The sequence below is a fragment of the Prionailurus bengalensis genome, chromosome C1 (genome assembly GCF_016509475.1).
Source record: "Prionailurus bengalensis isolate Pbe53 chromosome C1, Fcat_Pben_1.1_paternal_pri, whole genome shotgun sequence".
Classification (NCBI taxonomy): domain Eukaryota; kingdom Metazoa; phylum Chordata; class Mammalia; order Carnivora; family Felidae; genus Prionailurus; species Prionailurus bengalensis.
The window spans coordinates 34,734,381-34,740,449 of NC_057345.1; the positions used below are offsets into that span (position 1 = coordinate 34,734,381).

Here is a 6,069-nt window from a genome sequence, read left to right on the forward strand (position 1 = left end):
CTTCACTGTTCATACGTGGAATCATGTATATATTTTTTCTCTTGTCCTCATCTAGCTTTGTTTTCAGGATATGCTTGTCAGTGAAATGTATTGGGTGGCTTTCCATCTTTTCTTTCTTCTCTTTTTTTCTTTTTTAATCTTATCCTTCTTTCTTTTTTTTTTTGGATGAATAACAATTTCATTTTTTACACTTAAAGACTGATTAAAAATGATTACTAATTCTATAAAGAAAACCCAACATCTCAGTTGAAAAGTATGGTAACTATATTTACTCACTAAATACTATTTAAGTTTTGTAAAACAACTTGAAAACATCAACATGCGTGTTTAATGCCAGTACAATGGATTCAAGACCAAGTATACATATTACATGTTACACACACCAAGGCTGGTTCAAGACCAAGTATACATATTACGTGTTACACGCACCAAGGCTGGATTATAAATGATCATAGTGGTCAGCATCATCATCATCATTATTGTCACCTTCACATTTCATTTAATACCTTTGAAGATTCATTGGCAGTATCTTGTGATAACAACATATTAGTGGCAATGGATTAATCGATCATTCTTTTTAAAAAATTTCTTTAAGTTTACTTATTTATTTTCAGAGAGAGAGAGAGAGTGCGAGCAGGGTAGGGGCAGAGAGAGGGGGAGAGAATCCCACGCAGGCTCTGCATTGTCAGCACAGAGCCCACTGCAGGGCTCAAACTCATGAACTGTGAGATCATGACCTGAGCCCAGATCAAGAGTCTGTGGCTTAACCAACTCAGCCACCCAGCCACCCCGGGATTAATCAGAAGATTCTGATTGATCAGCAGCATCTGCTGACGTTGTAGGAATTGAGGCTTTCACATCTGGGAACTGTGAAGTGGGCATCTGTATGGCAATCCCTTGCCTTATGAGGGACATTGGAGTCCCCACCTTAGCTGAAACAGACATGATTTGTGGAGTTGGTGTGCCTATAGTGGGAGTACTTGGGCTGCTAGCAACTGAACCAACATTTAGCCATGGAGCTATTATTCTTCCTGTAGAAGTAGTTGCTTTTTTTTGGTAGAGGCTTAAGTGTGTAGTTTGGAGCAATCAAGCACTATTGATCAAATGGCAATCTGGGGCCTGAATATGGCTTGGTCAATGGAAAAGAGGTTTGATTTCTTTGCCTGGCAATATCTAATAAAAATTCTCCTGGGGGAGGAAAGGTAAAAGACTGGTCAGAGCAACACTGGATTGCCAATTGCACATTATCTACATCAACAATAGCTATCTTAGCATGGCTTCAATAAATTTTTACATCATTTAGAATTGTGGTCACAAATTATAAGGCAAACTCCAACACTTGATTTATAATTCTCGCCTCACATCTGTAATCTCCATATCCTTCAGGATTTCAGCCATTATCTGTGCATCTTTTTATTTTATTTTTATTTTTTTAACGTTTTATTTATTTTTGAGACAGAGAGAGACAGAGCATGAACAGGGGAGGATGAGAGAGAGAGGGAGACACAGAATTTGAAACACGCTCCAGGCTCTGAGCTGTCAGCACAGAGCCCGACGCGGGGCTCGAACTCACGGAACGCCAGATTATGACCTGAGCCAAAGTCGGACGCTTAACCGACTGAGCCACCCAGGCGCCTCCTATTTTTAAATGTTTATTATTGAGAGAGCACAAGCAGGGGAGGGGCACAGAGAGAGGGGGACAGAGGATCTGAAGTGGGCTCTGCGCTGACAGCAGTGAGCCCGATATGGGGCTTGAGCTCACAAACCACGAGATCATGATCTGAGCTGAAGTTGGATGCTCAATCGACTGAGCCACCCAGGTGCCCTATCTGGGCATCTTTAAAAAAAAAAAAAAAGTTTTTGCGGGGGCGCCTGGGTGGCTCAGTGGGTTAAGCGACTGACTTCGAGTCAGGTCATGATTTCACAGGTTCGTGGGTTTGAGCCACGCATCGGGCTCTGTGCTGACAGCTCAGAGCCCCTGGAGCCTGCTTGGGATTCTGTGTCTCCCTCTCTCTCTGCCCCTCCCTCGCTCATGTTCTGTCTCTCTCTCTCTCTCTCAAAAATAAACATTAAAAATTTTTTTTAAGTTTTTTTTTTTTTTTTTTTTTTCTGAGAGAGAGAGAGAGAGAGAGAGAAAGTATGTGCGTGTGTGAGCAGGGGGAGGGGCAGAGAGAGGGAGAGAGAGAAATCCCAAGCAGGCTCTGCACTGTCAGCAGGCCCGATCTCGGACTTGATCTCGTGAGATCATGACCTGAGCTTAAATCAAGAGTCCGATGCTTAACTGACTGAGCTACCCAGGTGCCCATCTGTGCATCTTTTGGCATGCTCTTGGGAGAAGCCGTCTCACCAGACTCCATGATATCCAGTCATCAGACTTCTTGAGCTAAATCACCCACATGAGTGTATTTCAGTCCCGTTCTTGATGCAAGTTCTTTGCCTGGCATGGTTTTTCCCACTCTGGGCATAGCTTGCCTGACCCACTCTCTAGCTCTGCCCCAACATGTGCACTGACTAGTGGACAGAATGTTCAGCCTTTTCCTATTACCTTAACTTGTGTAATAAGTGAGAATTATGTATTCTTTGAAGCATTCCTCTCTTAGACTCTGATATTGTGCTACTTTCATAATTTGAATTGAGAAACATTTCAATTTCTTATATGCTCTGAAGTCAACTTGAATAAATGAGAAATAATCTGTTCCTTGATGGTCAACTAGAACTCATCTGTTTATAATTTTCAGCCTGTTACCTTTTAAAATTGTAGCTCAATAACAATATTTTTAGTTTTCCTATCGTTATTGCTCTATTTGGTCTTCTAATTCTTCTTGGACTAATTTCAGCCACTCGTTTTTACCAGAAAACATACCAGAAATTATGGTTTTTAACTGATAAAGATGTTGATATCAGAACAGTCATGAATTTGGTATTTATTTTTGGGCAGTGAAAACCCAGCTAATATCAAAGGCCGCCCTTGGCCTGCCGCTAATAGATTATCACCTGCAATCGATTATCACCTGAATGGAAGATGCACTGAAGGCAAAGCTTTGGGGAATCAAATGGTCTCTGCTACAGAAAAGCATGAGAACAGGGGGCTTTGGGAACTACAGTGAAGAGGAGTTTCTTTCTGGACAAAGACAAAATTGTCAAGCTCAATACCCTACAATTTTGGCTCAAGACAAGTCCCAAACCATTGACTTTCTGTGTCTAAGAAAAATAATTTACCTCTTACAGCCATGGGACTGCGTATAGTGGAAAATCAAATCCAAAGCGTGGTGCTGGAAATTATCGTAGTACAATGTCAGGTGTATCGACAGCTTTGCCAGGCCTCTTGTGTGAATGCTGGCGCACTGACCAGAAAAGAAAGCATTCAGATGACGTGAAGCATTCAAAATCCTACCCCCTTGAACCTCCCTCACCAGCAGAAGTTCCTCTTCCTCTGCTGAGGTTAATGAGCGACTCCTGATAATCCTTGTCAACAGGAAGAAGTAGTGACATAGTTCTGTGAAAGGCTTCTGTTGACCCCTTCTGGTAAATCAAGAATGTGCCAGGATCACATCTTAGATTCAATGAAATAAAACCAACTCCATGAAAATACATTGCAAGGGTGTTTCTGGAGGTTCAGTGTTCTAGTGAGTGTCACAATGTCCCCTCTCAAGTACATGTTGCTTCACCTTATACCCTCCTACCATATGAAATGGGAAGAGTATCATATTTCATTGGTTCACATTAAAAAATAATTTATTAAAGTAAAATTCACATAAGTTAACCACTTCAACGTGAACCATTCAGTGGCATTTAGTACATTCACAATGTTTTTTCCCTCACATTTTAACATCTCAGACATGAGAATTCATCTTGCAATGAATGGTATGTTATGGTTTAATTGATAGTGCTTTAAAAAAAAAAACTTAAAAAAAAGTTTTATTTATTTATATTTGAGAGAAGGGTGGGGGGGAGAGAAATAGAGAGAAAGAGAGAGAGTCCCAAGTAGGTTCTGCACTGCCAGTGTGGAGCCCAGTGTGGGACTTGAACTCATGAACTGTGAGATCATGACCTGAGCCGAAATTAAGAGTTGGATGCTTAACCAATTGAGCCACCTAAGGGCCCCTACTTGATAGTGCTTTTAAAAATCTTCGTAGTGAAATATGAACGAAGGGACACCTTTCAGTTGATGGTGACTTAGATTAGTAGAAATATGGTACTTGGTGGTCTTAGATTTTTGAGGAGCATACATCATATCTGGGTGTCTTTCACCCCACTTATTTACTGAGTGACCTGAAAGGCTGTCAGCTTTGGGAAGAATCCAGAACAAAGGAAAACTGTCCAGTTGGTCTAGGCTGCAATGTGAATAGGCCCCTTGGTTTCCATGACCCACCAGATCCAATCATGTTGATATCACCATGCTGATGGAGCAAGCCCAGAAGGAACATTGCAGAAGAAGCCCCTGGGATTTATGAAGAAAGCTGTGCACTGTTTGGCAAATAACTGACCTTCCTTTGAGAAACAGCTTTATCTTACTATGGGGCCCTGATAGACACTGAATGCTTGTCCATGGGACAATCAGGTGACCTTGCAAACTGAACTGCCCAACACAGCCTGCAAACTATTTGGTCCACTATAAAGTCCTTAGTGTCCATAGCATTCATCCTCAAGAAGAAAGGATATAAATGAGTCCAGACCTAAGCTCGTTCTTTTTTGCTACCCATCTTTTGACCAACACCTGTGGTCTCAGGAGGCAGAGATTGTCTGAATGGATGAAAAAGAGCAAAACTCAAATATCTGCGATGTATAAGAGATGCACTTAAATGTAAACAAACTGGGGTGCCCGGCTGACTCAGTTGGTAGAACATGTGACTCAATCTCAGGGTCATGAGTTCAAGCCCCACATTGGGCATGGAGTCTATTGAGGAAAAAATTAAAATGTAAACATACCAAAGAGATGAAAGAAAATAGAAGGAAAAAGGTATACCATGAAAACAGCAAGCTTGTGAAGGCTGGAGTGGCAATAATATAAAATAAAGTATAAGACAAAGACTCTTACCAGAGATAAAGATATTTCATAATAACAAATGGGTCAATTCACCAGAGAGATATAACAATTATAAATGTGTATATGCCTAATAACAGAGATTCAAAATACATGGAACAAAAAAAGGACAGAATTAAAGGAAGAAACAGATGATTCCACAATCATAGTGAGAGATTTAACCCCCTCTCAGCAATTGATACAATAGACCAAAAAATCAATAAGCAGATTATTTGAACAATACTGTCAATCATCTTGACCTAATTAATATTTACAGAACTCTATACCAAACTAAATGTGTCTACACCAAATGTGTGAGACACACATTTTTTAAGGTATACATGGTATGTTCACCAATGGACCATATGCTGGGCCATAAAACAAATCTCAGTAAATTTAAAAGGATTAAAATTATATAGAACATGTTCTCTGGCCACTGTGGAATTAAATTAGATGTCAATGATCATAAGAGACCTAGAAAACTCTCCAATATTTGGAAATACAGTAAGCCACAGAGTTCTAAATGATCCATGGATCAAAGAAGCAATCACAGGGAAATTAGAATGATAATGAAAATGGAACATAATTTGCAGGATGCAGCTAAAGCAATATTATGGTGAAACTTACAACATCAGGTATTAAGAATGGAAAACCCCTTACATTCTATCATGGAATGCTGACTTGCATCCCCACCTTTATGGTTCAGGGAATGGGATCATTCTCAGTTCATGTCAGGCAGTTCCAGTCTCATAGGTTTCGTGGTCAGGCATTCAGTTTCTACGAGGCCCAGGTGTAAGCCAGAAACTGCTTCGCAAGTGGCGGCCAGTCATTTGCAGTCGGGATCACAGCCTTACTTCAGAATCCTGGGTGCCCAGGCTCTGATTCTCCTACTGGGATTGCTTGAAGGTATATATAAGATCTTTGTCACAAAATACTTCCCAGACCATTGGGTCTGTTGAATAGTCAGGCCCAATTGCTAACACAGCTTGCACTGCGACCTGGATCCACTGGAGAACCCCCTTTTTGAGCCAGGATCCTCTCTAAAC

The 6,069-nt window shown here is 40.8% G+C and overlaps 1 pseudogene; it reads right to left on the bottom strand.

Annotated features, from left to right (window-relative positions):
- Positions 1 to 439: 439 nt before the first annotated feature.
- LOC122479583 lies at positions 440 to 2,423 on the bottom strand (annotated as a pseudogene).
- Positions 2,424 to 6,069: the final 3,646 nt, after the last annotated feature.